Below are 19,533 nucleotides of genomic sequence, written 5' to 3'. Positions count from 1 at the left end.
CCTATAATTACAACCTTAAAGGCATCCCATTCTATCAATCTGAATTAGGCAGTGTTAGCATTCTTAGTAAAGTAATGGGTGATGTGTCCCCTAATGCCTTCAAGAGAGAGGCCTGGTCTTCCGGTGCTTCAGGTTTGAGCCGTCAAGTAAATATCATTTGGCAGGGGGTTCCCCACTGCAGATGTAAAAGAACCGGGTTGTGATCTGACACTGTGCTTGTCAGATATTCTACATTGTGGGCAGATCGTGGATATCCAGGTAGCACAGATAGGTGTCAGACCTAACATGTAGGTCATGTACGTTTGAGAAATAGGAGTATTCCTGAACCGCTGGTGAAGGCGTCTTCAGGTATCTATCAGTCCCCATTGATTCTGCCAGTCCATGATGGCCCTCCCCCTGCGGTACACAGGGGCATCTCGGAGTGGGGGATGAGAGCGGCCCAATGTGTGGTCAGTTATACAGTTAAAGTCTCTTCCAATGATCGTGGAGTGAGGTAGATAAGGCTCCTGGGTACATGAGAACCTACATAAGATAGCATCCTGGTCTATATTGGGCCCATATATATTGATTATTGCTATGTCTTGGCCATCCAATCTGCCTGTGACCACCACATAGCAGCCTTCTGGGTCTACCAAGGCCCCAGTACTTGGAAAGGAACCCCAGCTCTAATCCAGATCAACACTCCTCTGGCAAATTCCAAGTACGAGGTGTAGTACACCTGCCCCCGCCATCTGCGTGTAGCGCAACCCCTTACTTAACCAGCAAGTGGATTTCTTGTAGTAAAGCAAAGTGCACACTGCGTCTGTTCAGGTAGGAGAATATTTTGTATCGCTTGCACATGGTATGCATGCCCCTAATGTTCCATGTGAGAATTTTATATGATGAAGGGCTACCCATTGTTGTATTGCAACGAAGGTCTGGCATTTTCCCTCCAATCGTGTGCCCCACTCCCGAAGCGGCTGAGACCTATCAACATTCCCCAAGGCTTAGGTCCCCGGCATACATCATCTGCAGACCCCCTAACTAGTAACCCCAAAATACCCCAACACCCCCTCCCTAATACAAGTGAGCATGCCCCTCTCATCCAAAAGTATGAAACAGTGCATCTATGGGACAACCTGTGAGGTTCTTGTAAGCAATTATTTTACCAATTATTCCATTACAAAAAAAGTTGTTTTAAAGGCATGCGTGGTTAAGACGGGGTCGTTATTAAGACTGTGTTGTTAAGGCATACATGGTTAGGGAATTCGTTGTTCTGACTTACAACCTAATTAAGTATAACAGATCTGTTACCAATGCAGTAACACCAACCTTGGAAATCTACAGGCACAAGGTTCAGGCTACCGTATTATATGGAACTGAATTATGGGGTATAGACAAAGTAAAATCCCTTGCTATAACAGAAAGTATGCTTCTGAATAGCATTTTAGGGTTGCCAGCTGGAGCACCACTAATCCCAGTGTCTCTAGATCTGAATATTAAACAGATAGAACATATTACACCGCTAAGTTCTATCCTCTATTGGATAAGAATATGGACTAAGGAAGAGCTGGCCATTATTGAGGCGGTCTAAAGGAAATATTGGAACTAGATGGGAAACAAACTCTCCCATGGTTGCGATATGTAAAAGGGTAGTTTATAAAACGTGCTCTACCTTCATACTGAAACAAGCCTCAAACACTACAAACTAGCTCAAAGAAACATATAAATCAGTGTACTGGGACTATGTTGCAAACTCCCAGCATCGCAACCCAAATTTAGGTCAATTTACAACTCAATTTCTCATTATAAAACCAGTCTCTGTATTTGAAGACTTCCTAGACGAAATCCAGCCTTTTGTAGCGAAGATACTGTATATGAAATTTCATTATGTAATTCTCCAAATCAGATCTTATACCTCAGAATGGAGGATGAATGCAACTATACTGAGAGTTGCACTCTATGCACTTAAGATCAGTCACAAAACATGTTTTATTTTTCTCTACAGCCTACAATAGGCAAAGAAGTAAATGGATCCGTCCGTTATGTAAGAATTTGGGCTAAAGGAAATTTGAAAAGTCCTTGCAGTACTTAAAAATGACAGATCATACTGCAAAATGTTGGCCCTTATTAAATACTTACTTGATGTCTGTTTTATACGCAAGAAAGCAGGGCTAAAGTTTTAGTATTTTCTCTTAGAGCGTGGTTTAAGTTATAATGTGGGCCAGAATGAGTATTTTTATTCTTTTTTAACTCTAGCCTATTTACAAATTGGCTAGGCATACTCAAGTTTTACATTGCTCACATTGCTGCGATTTTATGTTGATGTGCTCAATGTTTATTACAATTACTAGAGTCCTAGGATGAATCAATCTGTAGATATGACTGCCTATAAATAACTGAATCTACCTACCGCTCTTTAATTATCTGGCTTTTTTGGGACTTTGTAGGGTATGGATATGTACTTTTGTTTTGAGAGATGAGCTATTGCTACTCCCCGCTAGCTAAGCTATATTAATACAGTTATAACCGGACAATCGATGCATTGATGATGTAGGTGCTGAGTTTAAGTGTTCCAATCTATGCTGCCTGGTCATTGTCATTGTTATATTACTTGTCATAACATTTACTCTAAATTCTAGTCAAATGCTTATGTACCAAATTCACCCTCAGGCAAGGTTGACCGTTCCAGATTTTTATCTCTAGTACTGTATTTATACTAATTTCGTGCAATCGGATTCAGAGGTGCGTTTATGCTAATCGATGTATGCTCACTGTTTTGCCCACAAAATAATGCACTGTATATTTTTATAAATTGTTTTATACTGCTTTAAAGGATTATGGCTAAAATAAAGTATTTATTTGGCTAACTAATAGTATTTTCATTGGCATGGGTAGTGGGGGCATGAATGTTGCTAAGTCATGTTTAAAAACGATCACTTTTAATAAGTGTCCATCAATGTAATGAAGTAATTGAATGTATGGAGGTGAAACACTTGTTAAAGAAATAGAGATTTTAAAAATTTTAAAGACATGTTTTCATATCTTTACATAATATTTGTTGCGTGATTTCTATGCCAAATGTTCCCATGGCTCAGCTTATGCCTGGGCTCTTAGAGCCAAGACGTGTTATTGGAGCGAAGACAGACCTTGGTTCTGCTCTCCCGGTTAGTTTGTTGGCTCGCCCACCTCTACTACAGTACTGTCTATAACAGTTACTTGAGTTTACCCTCTCTTAGTAGCTCACACTGGGGAGTAACATCATGTTTTCTGAGATTCTTGCTAGCTTCCACAAGTATCAGAAAGATAACTATTCCTACTCCTGCTTTTATTAAGGAAGAAATGTGCGTTAGCGGCTCCAGGAAGTTGTTTTAAAGTAACCAGTGCATTTTTTTTAACATAAAATGAAAGAAGCAACCCTTAAAAAAATATTTTTTTCAGTTCCAGAACTCTGTTTTTAGCAAGGGTATGTTCTTTTACCACCCACCATCGTCTGTCCACCTCTTGTCGGACTGAATGCAGTGAATACTGTGACTTTCTTGTCATTAGAAGCCAAGCAGTAGCATCATCATAACTTTTTTTTTACCTCTCCCGGCGGCATGCAGCCAGGTCTGAATGGCATGGTATGCCTTTACAAAAGTGAGCATACGTACTGCTCGGCTATTCTGTGCATGTGCAACGAGGCCTTCACAGTGCACCCACATGTGCTTCAGTGGATTCTGCTGCACTGAGTCTCACCCCTACAGCTGAGGGAAATCAGACAGAGCAAACAGCAAGCTCACTGTGCTGTAAGACCTCCTGTGACTCTATTAGACAGTAGTCCCCAATACATTTTCAGACTGGGGTTCTGCCATCAAGGTAACATCACTGAACTGATACGGATTCTGACAAATCCAAGCATGAGACATAGGACAAATGTTGCAAATGAGCTACACCCATTCTGCAGGAAAGTGGTAAGGGTGTAGTAAGTACCTGGTGTTACATTTAAGAACACACTGTCAATAATATATTACAAAAGCATGGTTTGGTAGCACACTGCCATTTACAGACTGCACATTTTCTACTGAAGTGATCTCAAAATGTTCACAGATGTACAGTTTTACTGATAAAACTATAAAATGCACTAACGATAATGTGTGTGAATTGGGCCTCAGCGAATATTTGTCATTTGAGCATTGGCAATCAAAGTGTCTTGATGTGCTTTATTACTATTAAAAGATTTGTTTCCATCACATTCCAGAATTAGAATAACTGGCTTTATTTTTGCCTACGGTTTATTCATTATGAAATATGTACAGTTTGTTTTAGGTATTTAAATTGTATTGTGTGTTAAAAGAAAACTACATCCTTTCCTTTCATACCAGCAAGATTGTCAGATAGTTCACTTTATAAAAACCCACACTTTTCAGTAAGAGGAAGAAAAGTAATCACTATATTCCATGTTATAAGAATACGCAATAATTCACCTTCGGAACTCTAGAATGATTATTTTGGGGTCAAGGGCTCTAAGGATTGTTGTAGTGAGGTCTCCTCCCATCTCTGGGTCACGGTACCACTGGTAGCTTTCACGCAACTCCTTTTTTGCTACACAAGGTTTGTTTTTGACTGAGAAGCCCTCCATTTCTAATCTGCTCTGTAACATCAGTAGGGTTAGTGATACTTTTAGCAGTCTCCCTTTGAAACAACACCCTGAAGCCTGATACCAGTCAAACCACAGCAAACACATTTCTCTCAACAACTGACATCTTCAGAACAGAGAGAGGACAACTGATTCAGCCCCAACCAGAAATGTTGGCATTGTACGCTACAATTTTTAAAGGAAAATATGTTCCACGAGGTCAGTGTTGGAAGATTACTTGAATCAAACAGTGCTGCGTGGCCATACCTATGGCAACAGAGCGCTATACAAGTCTCTGGTAACATTAAGTTTAAAAAAACTCTGGTTTTACGAGCAATTCAGATACTTTGGTGTGGAATGTGACAAGGCTTCCTATAATTTTTCAGGATGAAGAAAAAAAACTGCTTCAGTATACCTCACACATTTTTCCATTCTGGAGGATGTTATCAGCCGTATATTGAGAATGAACCTAAATGTAAATGTAGTATACTTGTAAAGCGCACAGCTGCCCCAGCAACGGGGCGTCCCGGCACTGTATAACGCTGTGGAACCCTTCCTGGCTCTCCCTGCTAGATGCCCCTCCTGGGCACCCCCAAGGTGAAGCCAGGCATCCCAGTATTGTTGGGGCCGTTGTGGATATTAAGCAAGCTATTGCCCAGAGTTGCAGCGTGGGACCCATGATTAGAGCAGGCGCCGAGGCGAGAATTATCGAGTCCGCGGACATTGAGCCACAGACCCTTCTGCGTCAGGTATTGAACCCTGGTCCCAGGCCTGATCTCTGCTTCAGAGTCTGCTGCTTCTAACCAGTGAGCCACACTTCTCCACCTAGAATCTAGAGTTTTGAAAAATAAGCATGATGGCACCTTACGTACTCAAGTCTTAGATTGTGAGGTAGCCTTGAGGCTAAAAATAAAAAGTCTTTCACTAAATCACTGTACAAAAAAGTTAAACATTTCTTTGCAAAGTCAGAACCAACTAAAATGTAGAGTCTATTTTTTTCTAATCGTCTCTTTCACTTCCTGTGTCTAATCTGCTCCCTCCAGATTCTTCCCTGCCTTACTGCATCTGCCCCCTTGTACACGCTCCCGCTAAGATATATTTATTTTTTATTTAGTGCACATTCATCAAAGTTTCTTGTAGAAGATACTACGACAGGAATTTAATTTAATTTAAATTAGCCATTATTTTATAGATTGGCTGAAAAATATCTTCAAATATCCAAATCACACTCAACTTTGTTACTAACCCTGCCTAAAAAGACCAGCAATGAGGGGAGCTAACAATGATATAGGGGTACTTTGTTTCATTCTCTTGTTGCAGCTACCAAGAAAGCCATTTAGCCAAGGAGAGTGAAGCTTAAATTTTGTGGCAAAAAAAGGAGGGCGTGTTATCGTGAATGACTTGGTGGACAATTAGCAATGCCTGAAAAGATAAATCTTTTCCTAATGGAAAGCCATTGTAGACTCATAAAGATCTGATAGATATGATCATGATGATGAATACCAGTGATGATTCGTGCTGCTTGCCACTCTTCCTTCACCTCCCTCACTCTGCTTTTTTCACCTTCTCATTTTTTTTCAAATAGTTATTTCGTAGTCATTTGTGCACTGACACTATATTATAACATGAGATGTCAATCTCCAGAAGTCAGTCTGCATATTCCTAGTATGACTGCAATGAAACCTAAATAAACTATTGAGAAGCCTGTAACAGCTTTGGCTTATGTACCCTAGGATGTTATGTTATATGTATTTGTAAAGTGCATTATCACCCGCGAGGTTATCCTGGTGCTGAGCAGGTGTGTGTCCCTAGTCCTGCCTATGGTAGGTTGGTTAATTGTAAAGCTAGGTCTTCAGCTTCTTGGGGAATTCAAAAAGAGAGGAGGAGGCTTTTATGTGTAGTGGGAGGTCGTTCCAGGCTTTAGGAGCGATGTAAGAGGACGGTCTATCCTCCTGATTAGGGTCTGTGGGTGCGAGTTGAAGTGCTGCAGAGTGGAGGTTCCTGGATGGTTGGTGGAAGGAGATGCAACCGTTCAGGTAGATGGGACTCGAGTTACATAGTGCCCTGAATGCGTATCTGAGGAGTTTGAATTGGGCATGCTAGAGTATCGGGAGCTACCTGGTGAGGTGTTCTAGCCAAAGATCACTACTTCTCTCTTGTTGGTATTCAGCTTGAGACAGTTGACTTTCATCCAGTTAGCAACTTCGGTTATGCAAGTGGTAAACGTGTTTCTTGTGTTGGGGGTCGTCTGAGAGAGAAAGTATGAGCACCATGCCATCTGCGTGGGAGATGTTGGCAGATGAGGTTGGCCAGAGGAATCATGTAAGGGCTGAAGAGGTGGAGGCTGAGTAATGAACCTTGAGCCACTGCACAGATGAGTTGCGGACTTCCATGGAGTAAAGTGCCAGGCTAGCAACTTGTGTTCTATCCGTTAAGAGGATAAGCAGAGAGTGGGTCTTTGAATGCCAATCTCATGCAGTCACTTGAGGAGGATAAGGTGTGAGGCTTTGTCAAATGCTGCTGCAAGGTTCAGGAGAATGAGGGCTCCTGGGTCTCCTCTGGCAAGGATCCTGGAGATTTCATGTCTGATGGCTATGAGTGCTGTTTCTGTACTGTGATTGGGCCTGAAACCGTACTGCATGGCATCAAGGTGCTGATGATTGCTGAGTTGGTCAGTGAGTGGTTGGTTGATTAGTTCCTCTAAGACCTTTCCCAGAGGATGGGTCTGTACTTGGAAAGCGTGACTGGGTAAGGAGATGTTTCTTGAGCAGGGGCATGATGGTGTCATGTTTCCAGGTGTCCAGGAATGTGCCTGAGTTAATGAAGGTGTTGATGATGGGTGTTACTGTTTTGCTGATCAGTAGTAGTAGTTTGATAAAGGTGTGGTGGAGACAAGGTTTAGATGGAGCCTCTGAGTGGATGATCTTCATGGTAGTTCCGGAAATGCTAGGAGGGTTTCCAAATTAAGACCTTAGCACCCCAACTTATGGATTTTGTCCTTTGGAAATCCTAGTGGCTGGTACGAGAATTCAAGTCATACGTAAATCATCAATTTTTAGATTCCTAATGCTCAGTCAGTTATCTATTTATTTATTTATATGATTTGTAGAGCGCCCGAATCATCCCCATCGGGGTATCTCTGCGCTGTGACTACTCGTGATCAACCCAGGAGGATGAATCAGAACAGTGACATTTTCAGCAGCTTTCTATAGGCCAGGAAGTTGGTACAACGGGATGGGAAGTTGGTCCCAGTAGTTCGGGGCAAGGTGGGAGAAAGCTTTACCACCGATGCAGGCTAGTTTGAAGCGTGAGGTGTGGAGGAGCGCTTGGCGACTTGACCGCAAGGGCCTGGACAGTATGTATCTGACCAACTTTTCTGTCAGATAGCTTGTACCCTTGTTGTTTAGCCCCTTGCGTGCTTCTGTCGGCCAACGGCCGTTGCACGCACTACCTTCGTAGTGCTGCACATGTCCGTTGGCCGACACGGCCCCGTCCACTCCGCTGAACCGCCGCACCGCCGCACCGCGGCGGAATTGCCGCCGCGGTTAAGCGGTTAGGGATTTGTACACCATACAGCAGACTTTAAATTTGATTCTGTTTTTCACTGGGTTATGAGAGGTTGATAGAGTTTTAAAAACCTTTATTTGTCTTAAAGGATTAGAATCGTTTTTGTCATCTTTATTCAGATGATTTTGAGTTACAAAAATATCAAATAAAAGATTGATTAGTGACAGGCATAAATCAATAAATACAAAATGTTGTGAAAAAGGAAAATGTCACTAAACTAGCTAAGAGGCTAATCTATCCTAAATTAGAACCCATGAAGAGTTCCTTTTCCAGAAAAGAGCAAAACTTCCCATGAAGGGTTTTTCTGCAAACTCCACCCTTCAGTCGCACTAGCAACTATCAAAATGTAAGTAAAGAAGAGGATGATTGTTGCAGTAACATTGATCAGAAAAGGGTTTGGATAAAGTTATGAATAAAGTCACCTTTAGCAATAGCTGTCAGTAACAAAGCTCTGAAATAGGAAGCGACTCTCAGCAGAGTCATAAGGGGTCTCCTCCAATCGAGTCTCAGAGGAAGAATGAATTGAGAAACTCCCCACTAGCTAGAAACAGTCATTAATATAAAATCACACAATACTGTAACGAAACATAGTATTGTTAATAGTTCTTCTGCAATGGAAACCGCTCATCTAATGGTGTCAACTTCCCATGCTTCTTCTCCTGATTCCTTTGGTAAACATCCATGCGGGTACGTAGTAAAACAATGTTGCATGTATTTGTAACATGGAGGAAAGTTCTAATGAGAACCTTCTTACCTAGCTGAAATATACGCTCTATGTCCACTGTAAATACAAAAGCAAGCCAAAAATGCTGAGACAAAATTTGCAATTATATTCTGTTGAGCCATACATAAAATATATCTAAATAATTATTTATTCCAACACGCACAGCAAGGTTCTTTGTTTAGTTTAAATGAGGTCATGTTGCATGATGAGGTGAAGGAAACATAAGCTTGAAGTCAGCACATTTGTAAGCAAGATGCTGGATACTAGACAAAATGTTCTAAACTAACGTCTTATTAACTGTGAGCAAGAGTTGGAAGAAAAGGCTTTTTGGCCTAAATAAAGGAGCACATGTAAGAATGATAGCATAGTACAAAAACAAAATTCTTTACTTTCTTTCATATGCATCTAAGCAAGCACATTTCCCCTATGTGCCATTTATTTATAAAATATTTTGGGACATTAATAATCCATTTGAAAAAGATGTTTTCACTGCATAAAGCAGCACATTTTCTTATGTTGTACTTTCTATGTGAAAACATTTCTGTAGCAGTTTAAACACACATGCTAAGGTACAATTCTAACATGGTGTGCAAGCTGAAGTTTGATTTTTAAAGTTATTTCCCACAATTCCCTCCCTTTTGATGACTTTAAATCATCACACTATTTTCTTTCACATCCAAACTAAAGTTTAGAAGACACATTCGTCTTCAGATGAGTCTCTGTCTTTTATTCTCTTACAATGTTTAAGGGCCATATCTAAGAAGGCAATTTTGCGATCACGATTCCTTAAATGCAATGTAAGAAGCACAGACAAAGTGCAATTTGGACTTAAGGAATCGCAAATTACCACCAAATTACCACCAACTTCAAGTTGTTCTTCTTTTGCGATTTCTTTGAAAAATGCACTTTTTTGCATTTTTCAAAGTGCTATGTGACTCACATACATGCCCTTGGGTATGTATGTGCACCACATCTGCACCCATGCTCATTTCAGGGGTGCAACAGGGTGTCCTTTTGACACCCTGGCACCCTTGAAATTGCATTCGCAATTTGCAATTCTCTACTTGGGAATCACAAATTGAGAATGTCTTCCCATTCATTCCTATGGGCCTCTAGGTCCATAGGAATGAATGGGGAGGTATTCCTTAATTGCGAATCTCGCAATTTGCGATTCGCAATTCAGGAATATGTAGGATTCACAAAATTTATTGAAAATCCTGCATACATTGTGTTTTTCGATTCTCAAATAGCAATTCACAAAAAATCGTTATTTGAGAATCACAAATTGACATTTTCATACATATGGCCCTAAGTGACTTCAAGTAGTCATCGTAAATTATCCCGCATTATACCATGTCCTTCTTGTACCTTCTCTTTTGAAAATGTTCCTGTCTCTGCGGCTACAGCTCAGAAATAGGCATAAAGAATTATTAGGAAAAGTCCTATTTTCACTATTGCCATTAGTATCGCCATCAGTATACCCTTCCTAGCTGTTGAAAACCAATTTCTGATGGTGCTCAATCCTTTCCCAAAATTTTGATAGAAACTTGGTGTTTCCATTTCATGTAATTCAGGTTCTAGACCTGAAATATTTCTTGAAAACTTTCTATCTGCTTGCTTCTCATCCGGTATGAATGACCAGCAATGTGTGAATTTCAACATGTTACAGACTCCTCACTTTTCAGCGAGTAATAGGTCTAAAGCAAGATGGTCCTGCTAAACCATTGACCTTGTAGCAATTAATTCAGTGTTAATTAAGAGTAAAGCTCCAGAAGTGCGTGCTGCCATTTTGTCAACTACAGTAGCAAGCTTTCTAATCTTTTCATCTTTCAGGATTAATCCTACTGGTGGTATTACTGCTTCAAATATATCTCCTCCTAAACCGGCTTCTTTGCTTGTGCTATGTTTCTGTATATCTGCCTGGTGCTAATGTTAGTGCTTCTAAACTGGTAATGTGATACATTTTTGTAATTAGTATGCCTAAGTAACAGGCTCCTTCCCAATCAGCAGGTTATAATAAATAAGCATTTAGGCCACAAATGTAATAAACCCCTGCAATTGTGGTTTCGTCTTCCTGTAATATTTGCCATGTTCCCCCTGTCAGCTCGAATATGTGTTTACACTACCTCATCCCTACATGTCTAGTCCCTTTTAGTGTTCGTCTTTTATAAAAGCAAATCTTTCCCTTTCGTTGGCTGTCTAGTCTGAGTTTAGGATAAACCATTTTCTTTCTGAATTCATTTTCTTCCTTTTTCCATACTTTCTCTTATACGTGTCATGTATCTTTCATCTAACGCCATAATGTAAGCCTTCTCTGCAGGCTGCATTAAGCAGGCTAGATTATTTTTGTAAGCCTTCACTCTATCTACAGGTAAATGTGGAAACAAGTAATAGCAAGCTGTAGCCCTCATTTAAGCTTGCAGGTGAAAATTCATGCTTTCTATTAAAGGCACTCTAGATAATACTAAACCATAATTTGAATAGAAATATTAAACATGTTCTAAACTAGTGAAAGCAGAATGCTACAGGAGACTGAAGTTCTTCTAGATCTTCCTAGGACTTGATGGTTTGGATCAAGATCACCCTCGCCTACTGTATCACTTTCTTCATGCATTATTTCGGAAATCTGTGCTATTGATGAGCTTCTCCTCAGTCTTTTTTATGAGATTTCTTGGCTCCTCTGTTTGAAGGCAGACTCTTTTTGTCCCAGAGCTTGTTCTTTCTCCTGGATCTTGTTCTTCTTCTTGTTCAGGGTCACATATGCTTTCAGTATTTCATGTGGAGATAGTCCTGTCTTCCTGTCTGGGATACTTTGAATGCTCATCAATACTAGTGGTAATAGATTTGGACATTTCAGTGCAGTTGAAGGACAAACCTTTGCCAATCTGGAATTTATCGTTCCATTCATCTGCCCAACTATGCCCAACGCTTCTAGTCTGTAACTTCATTGTGGAAGTGTGTTCCTCAGTCTGACTCTGAAGAAATAATATCCCAAATCTAGTAATGATTTTGCGTAGTAACAGTTTAGCTATTGTAAGACTGCCATTACTCCTCGTTCGGTAGGCTTCCATCCATCTTGAGAAAACACAGATGATCACTAGGACATATCACATCCCGTTGGGCACAGGCATCTCAATAGAGTCCATCGGTAGTCTGTTAAATGGGCCATTTGATCTCCCTATGTGTGTGTTTCTAACGTGTTTTCCTTCCTACATTTAGCTGTTGACATGTGCCACATTTTCTGCAACTCTAATCAGCAAATTATTCAAAATCTGGGGTTGAATCAACTTTGTCAAAATAGTCTCACCATGGAATCACTCCCTAAATGGGTAAACCTGTGATAATAACACATCACTGGACACAACACGCTATCAGGCAACACTGGCCTTCCATTGGCTGACATTCAAATATTATTGTTCTTTACACAACCTGACCTTATCCACCAATTCTGCTCTGCTTTGGACACATTTTCCTCTACTCTTTTCAATTCATCCCAAGTGTCAGTTATTTCCATCATCATTGCAAAGGTACTTTATTTTTCAGGCTCACATGTGGGACCTCCATTAAATGTGCATGCTAGCAGTGCACGGTACCTGGCTACGGAGTCAGTGTATCTGTTGCCCATGGCAATGTACCCACTTTCTGTTTGATGTCCTGGGCATGTTACTACAGCAATTTAACTAGATATTTGCAGGGCTTAAATAAACTTCATGACATGCTGTCAATTTCTAATAGGCATACCTGTGGAGGTTAGAAATCACCTCTGCAACCATAATTGCCCGAACACATGAACTACACCAAACCCATATTGGCTATCCGTAAAGATGGTGACTCTCATGTGTGCAGTTAAACTGCAAGCTCGGGTAAGGGCAATTACCTCGGCAACTTGTGCAGAGAAAACAGATTGAAGCCAGGAAGCTTCAATCACATCATTTATGGCGCACACGCCAAATACTGCTCTTAGTGGGCCTTCATTTCCTCTTAGGCATGACCCATCAAAAAATAGGACGCATTTCATCCTTTATGTCAGGTCTTTGTTTTGTGCACAGTTCAGTGACACTTAGGCAATCATGATCGAACTCTTCACATTTTTCGCTTTGTTCAGCCACAGGCATAAGAGTATAAACATTTAAAACATTACGTTTGATTACAACATTTTCAGATGTGAGCAAGTTCTGCTTGTATGTGGTTATCCGTTGTGGGTCAAGTGTTGGGTCTTAGTTTTGGTCAACGGTAATTCAACTGAGTGCGGGACCATCAAAATTAGAAGCTGTTCCATCACTATGTTCTCCCTCTTTTCCAAACTAACACTCACCGTGACAATCGCCTTGAAGCAGCTTGGGAGACCTGCCACTACAGGATCAAGTGTAGTAGAAAAATAGACCATGGTTCTCCAGGCACCTTAATGTGTCTCAGTGAGAACTGATAGTGTGCACCCATCTCTTTCACTGCAAAATAGAGTTAACTGTTTGTATAATAAGGTATTCCCAGAGCCAGGGCGCGGCACAGTTTGTCTTTCAGATCCAGGAACACTTTTGTACATTTGTTGTCCCAAGAAAGCGGATCGGACACTCAATGTTTCAGCCTCAGTAAAGGCTTTGCCATTAGGGAAAATATTGATATCCTCTGTAGATAGTAGCCAACTATTCCCAAAAACATCCTGATTTCTTTCTGTGTTTGATGTGGATTTATTTGTAAGATAATATTCACGCTCCCTGGTGACGCCTGTCTGACTCACATGATGACGTGTTCCAGATATTGAACTTCTTTTTGACAGTACTGGAGTTTACCTGGATACACCTTGTGTCTGTTCTCTGCCAGGTGATTCAAAAGTGCAATGGTGTTGTACTTACAAGCATTATGTGTATCTACAGATCATCCATGTATTGAGCAGGGTAGACTCACAAGGCATTTTCAGAGTCTCAAGATTTATTTTTAGGATATGGTTGAAGATATACAGACTCGCTATATACCCTTGAAGGACACAACATCACATGATTGTCTTCTGATGGAAGACAAAGGAGAATAAATACTGGCTATCCTCGTGCAGGGGCACTGAGGAGAAAGACTGGTATTAATCAATGATTGTAAACCATTGTGCAGTTCGGGAAATGTGGAAAAGTATAGTGGCAGGATTGTTGGAATACGGGAAAACAAGCTACTACTATGTCATCAATTGGCCTTACATTTTGGACGATCCTATACTTGCCATTTTTCTTTTGTAGACCCATTTAAAGGGATATACATGGGTTTCCAATCAACTCTATTAGTATGCCGTTCTGAAGCATCATTTTAAAGTCAACATCTTCATCATGTGTCTGGAAAGCAGTACCATCCGTTGTGCAGTATATTGTGCAATTTAACTTATACAACATATCTCTTCCTAGTCGGTGTACTGAACTTGTGTCACATACCACAAATTGGAGCTTCTCTTCAAAAGTTCCTATTTTTACTGGGACTTCTTTTGAAATTGGATTTTCCATTTGTTTATTTGTTACCCCAACTACTTGGATTATTTTCCGTGAGAGAGGCAAGTTTGGCACTTCCACTCTTCTAACAGTAGAATGGGTAGCTCCTGTATCAATGAGGAAAGACGCAGCGTGACCATAAACATTGGGTCTACATATGGGCCACTTCCATCTCCCTCTACGACTGCGCCAAGCACGCAATCTTCTTTCTTTCTCAGGCACCGTCATTGGGAATTATCATAAACAAACTCATCAGTCTGAAATAAAGGATATTGACCTACAATAGTTTGCTTCTGGTTTTGAAATTGTGGCATAGCATTTTGGAACTGATTTGCGTTAAACTGTGGCATTTGATTTAACTTCAATTTAGCGTAAGCTATTTGCAGAGGAACGGGGAATCATCATCAGGCTTGGTTTTGCATAGGAGTCCGCATTTGCTGCATAAGCATTCTTTGTACTTGTGTACCCTGTGAATTTTGCATTAGATCCTCCAGCATTTTCAGGATTAAATGGACATTCTTGTTTGCAACGCCTCACCCTATGACAAACATGACAAGCAGTAACCTTTTCATTGCAGAAATGTCTGTACTGGATTCCATACCCGTGAGAACACATCTACTGTGCCGTGGGACATATTCATTCCCCCTTGATTTCCCAAAAATCCAGTCTGATTTCATGAAAATGACAAGTTCTAAAAACCTTTCTGTGCCAACTTCGTCTGAACCAATATGCATTTCTCCTAATTTTTCCTCTGCTTCATGTCCAATTCATCTCTGCAATATTTTGTGAAATGCCGGATTTTATCTAAGGTCTTGCCGTGCCAACAAATCACACTTTGCGTAATGTGGGCACAAATTTCAGGTTTCAACCTTAAAAAAACTGAGATACAAAAATCCCCATATCCTTCTCTTCAGGATACTCACATCTACTGTGCTGTTTAAACACCTGCAGTAACCTCTCATAGTACTCATAAATTGTCTCCTTTGGATCTGGTGTGGTTCTTTCAGTTTTTAACCAATCAGTATCCCTGGGAGGACTTTTTCCTTAAATAAAAGTCATAACCGCTTCATATTTACATAATGGTGATGGTGTACCGGTTTCGCTCTCCCTATGTGCCACTCCTTTTGGCCATTGTACAACTACTTTACGCTCTGACCGTAAATCAATATCAAGAAATGTATCCAGATCTCTCCACAGCACCTTCAAAACTTTATAAACCTCTCTAAGTGTGAATACCACTGCATCTTTTTGTTTCTCAATTCCATGGAACATGTACATTGGTACCTCCAACTGCTTCCCTTAATGGATGCACCTCTGCCTCTCCCAATTCATCCTGTTAGCCCCCTGCTTCCCTCTTAATCTTTTTGGGTTTCTTAGCCCAGCTACGTTTCAACTTCGCCACATCCTTCCATCTGCCTATACATTTGACCAGTTCAGTAATATGCAAACACATTCCTGCAATCCTCATGTTTTCTATTGCCTGATTATTCAATTCCACCCTGTAACTACAATGCAGATTTATGTTATTAAAAAGATCCACATAATGCCTTTTTGCTACCCCTGCCAATTTGCCATGTATCATAGCAGCTCTCTGAGTAATCTCCTTACACTGTAGGTTAAATAGTTTCTTGGGTATTGATCCAAGTGATCTCACTCCAGGCAAACCTAGATCAGTTCTTCTAATTCTATTTTTAATTTAGGGCAATCCAATGATCTGTCTTTTCTTGTCTCTAATTCTTTTGGGGGCTCCTGACTGCTTTGTTTTCTCTCTAGTAATCTCTTCAATCCATGCTGGTAAATACCAATCTCCATTCCCAATGAAGTCATTTGAAGGTAAGGAAGTCGTAAAGACTAGGGTCCCACCTCGATCTACTAGGGCCGGCAAATTTTGTGGGGGTCTCCACCGAACTAACTGTGTATTCTGAGTTGTGAGAATATTTCAAACAACTGGTGTCAATAAGGTTTCTGGCCTTCTCTCAATTTGGGGTGGTGCGCTAGCAATCATTTAAGGTGCAACTGGAACATTATCGATGGGGACCACAGCTGGTGGTCATCTCACAACCGGTGGAGCAATTTGTAAAACCTGCAAGGGTTGTTCAATAGGAAGTGGATCTGAATCCACTTGAGCTGTAGTTACTTAGCTGTCTTAACTAAAACTTGACTTTTCTGGGTCAGAATGTTTTACAGGTGATGATGGTTGGGAAGACAACATCTCTCCTAATACCTCGTCTCCTGATCAGTATCTGACTCAATTCCATCTTGCTTAGACGTATTCTTACTCTTTTTTGTACCGTCTGATGTGACAAACTGATATAATCTGGTTCCTTCAATAATGCCTTTCCTCCATCTACGTGGTTTCTCATCCCATTGGGCATTGGCAGAATTCTGCAATGCTCTTCCTTTCCTTCTTTGATTTTATACTTTTTCTTTTTCCCTCACAACCTTTTCCCAAGCATTAAAAGTCTCATATTGCATGGGTTGAGGTGGTGGCTTCATCTCGTACAATTTTCCCTTCAAATGATCTAGGATTCAGGTATTGCATGTCCCATATCTCGGAAAACTTAAAGCACCCTTATTCTCTGTAATCCTACTCCATTGTTGAAACCACAAACATGAATTTAATCCATGTTTGGTAGTCATATTATATGTTGGAGTACCCTGTTAAGGTGCCTCCTCACCTTTGCGTTTAGGAATAGGGACATCTTCCCAGACTTAAAATCCTTTAAAGCTTTCATGATGACAATTGAGCTTTCAAATTTTTCACGTAAGACTAAATGTCGTATGCGTAAAAATATTGTTTGCCAATTAAATGACAGCTTCTAATTTCATGTAATTCTTTACCAAATCAAAATACAGCACTCAAACCATAAATATGTCCAATCACAGTGCGACACAAAAAATCCACTAGCCAATGGTGGCTTGAAAGTACAACAACTAACCTATCCCAACGTGAAACATTATAACTTATAACTCATTCCTCGTAGCAGCTCACCCTCCTTTGCAATTTTCTTCACATTCACACACATCCTTCAAATATCTTCTTAAAACAACTTCTTGTTTGCTCTTCCCAAGGGAAATTAAGTATTACAACCACTCAAGAATATTCTACACGAAAATTCACACAAATCAATGCAGCTTCTCCAGTTTGCGCAGTAAGTTTCCACTAACATTAACAGAAGTTAATCAAATACAGTTGTTCCTCTCAACACTGATGGAAGTGATGGTTCATCACACTCCACATCTCATTCACATGCAAATAAGTTTAAATATTTGTTATTATTCTGGGATCTTTCTACTTCAACAAGCCTGAAACTCAACTCCTCCTTTTCAATACCTCAATGTCTCCATCTCACATGCATACACCTGAAAAGAAGACATTCACAACCACAATACTCTCTATCACAACGTTTTTACTCTGTTAATACTCACACATTGAATACCGTGATCACCAATACTGCAATGCCTTCGACTTCTGCTTCCAAATGCTACATGGATATGGACACTGGAAACTGGAATCAGTGATTATTTTGATATATCTGGGGTACTATTTTTAATTCTCTATTTGCTGTGTGAACCATAACTGTACTACCAGAAACTGCGCAGAATCCTAGGAAGGTTTCCAAAGACTATTAAGACCTTGCATCATAACTTACAGATTTCGTCCTTTGGAAATCCTGATGGTTTCCTTTCAGGTCAATGGACCTTTGCCACAGTTTTTGAATGTGGCTGGAATGAGAATACAAGTCATGAATAGATCATCAACTGTTAGATTCTTAATGTTTAGTCAATGATGAGAGGTTGATAGAGTTTTCAAAACCTTTATTCGTCTTAAAGGATTAGTATGGTTTTTGTTATCTTTATTCAGATTATTTCAGTTTACAGCAATATCAAATAAAAAAGAGGCATAAATAAATACAAAGTGTTCAATTAAGGAAAATGTCACTAAACTACCTAAGTGCCTAATCTATCCTAAGACAGAACTCAAGAAGTGTTCCTTTACGGAAAAGAGCTAAATAAAACTTCCCATGAAGGGTGGTTCTGAAAACTCAGCTGAGTTCCCTACAGTCACAGTAGCAAACGTCAGTAAAGAAGGATATGATTGTTGCAGCAGAATTGATCAGAAAAGGGTTTTGAAAAGGTAAAGAATAAAGTCACCTTTAGCAATAGTTGTTGGTAACAAAGAGCTAGAAAAGGAAGCAGCTCCCAGCAGAGTCATAAAGGGTCTCCTCCTAGCGAGTCTCAGAGGAAGAATGAATCGAATCTATCCTCACTAGCTAGGAACATTCAATATTATAAAATCACACAATACACTGAAACGTAGTAATTGTTAATTGTTCTCATCCAGTGGAAACCGCTCATCCAATGGTGTTGTTTACTATCCATGCTTCTTCTCCTGATTCCCACTGTACACACCCATGCCGGTATGTAGTAAAGCAATGTTGCATATATTTGTAACATGGAGAAAGTTATCATGAGATTCTTCTTACCTAAGCCAAAAGATGTGCTCTATGGTCATTGTAAATAGAGAAGCAAGTTGCACATGCTGAGACAAAGCTAGCAATAATGCCTGGTGAGGCTTACATAAAATATATCTAAATCATTTTTTATTCTAACAGTCATAGTAAAGTTTTTTGTTTAGTTTAAATGAGCTAAAGTGTAATTATGATGCTAAGGAAACATAAGCTTGAAGTCATCATATTTTTAAGCAAGATTCTGGTGCAAGGCAAAATGTTCTAAATAAACATCAATTAACTATGAGCAAGAGTTGAAAGAAAAGGCTTTTGGGCCTAACTAAAGAGGCACATTCAAGAATGATAGCCTAGTAAGTAAGTAAGTAAATTCTTTATTGCTTGGCTAGTTAAAACCATTACAATATATAACATTCTACGACGTTTAAAACAACTTTTAAGAAATAGGGAAGGAATAGTAAGTAGCAACAGGGAAGGGGAGGAGAATTTTAAAAAACGAGGATAAAACTATGTTACAAAAAGGCTGCCACTGATTTCAGTGGGCTTTGCTAGAGCACGAGTTGTCATTCAAACAGTGTTCTTAGCTCTCGACGAAGGTCGGTTCGATGGCTGTGGGCCTCGTTTTTTTTCACAAAGCTGTCCAGAAATTTTACTGATCGGCAGATCAGTTGTGGGTCCGCTGAACATAGAATCTGGACAATCGCAGAT

This window comes from Lissotriton vulgaris, chromosome 8 (assembly GCF_964263255.1).
Source record: "Lissotriton vulgaris chromosome 8, aLisVul1.2, whole genome shotgun sequence".
In the NCBI taxonomy this organism is placed as follows: domain Eukaryota; kingdom Metazoa; phylum Chordata; class Amphibia; order Caudata; family Salamandridae; genus Lissotriton; species Lissotriton vulgaris.
Note: the sequence above shows the minus strand (reverse complement) of the source record.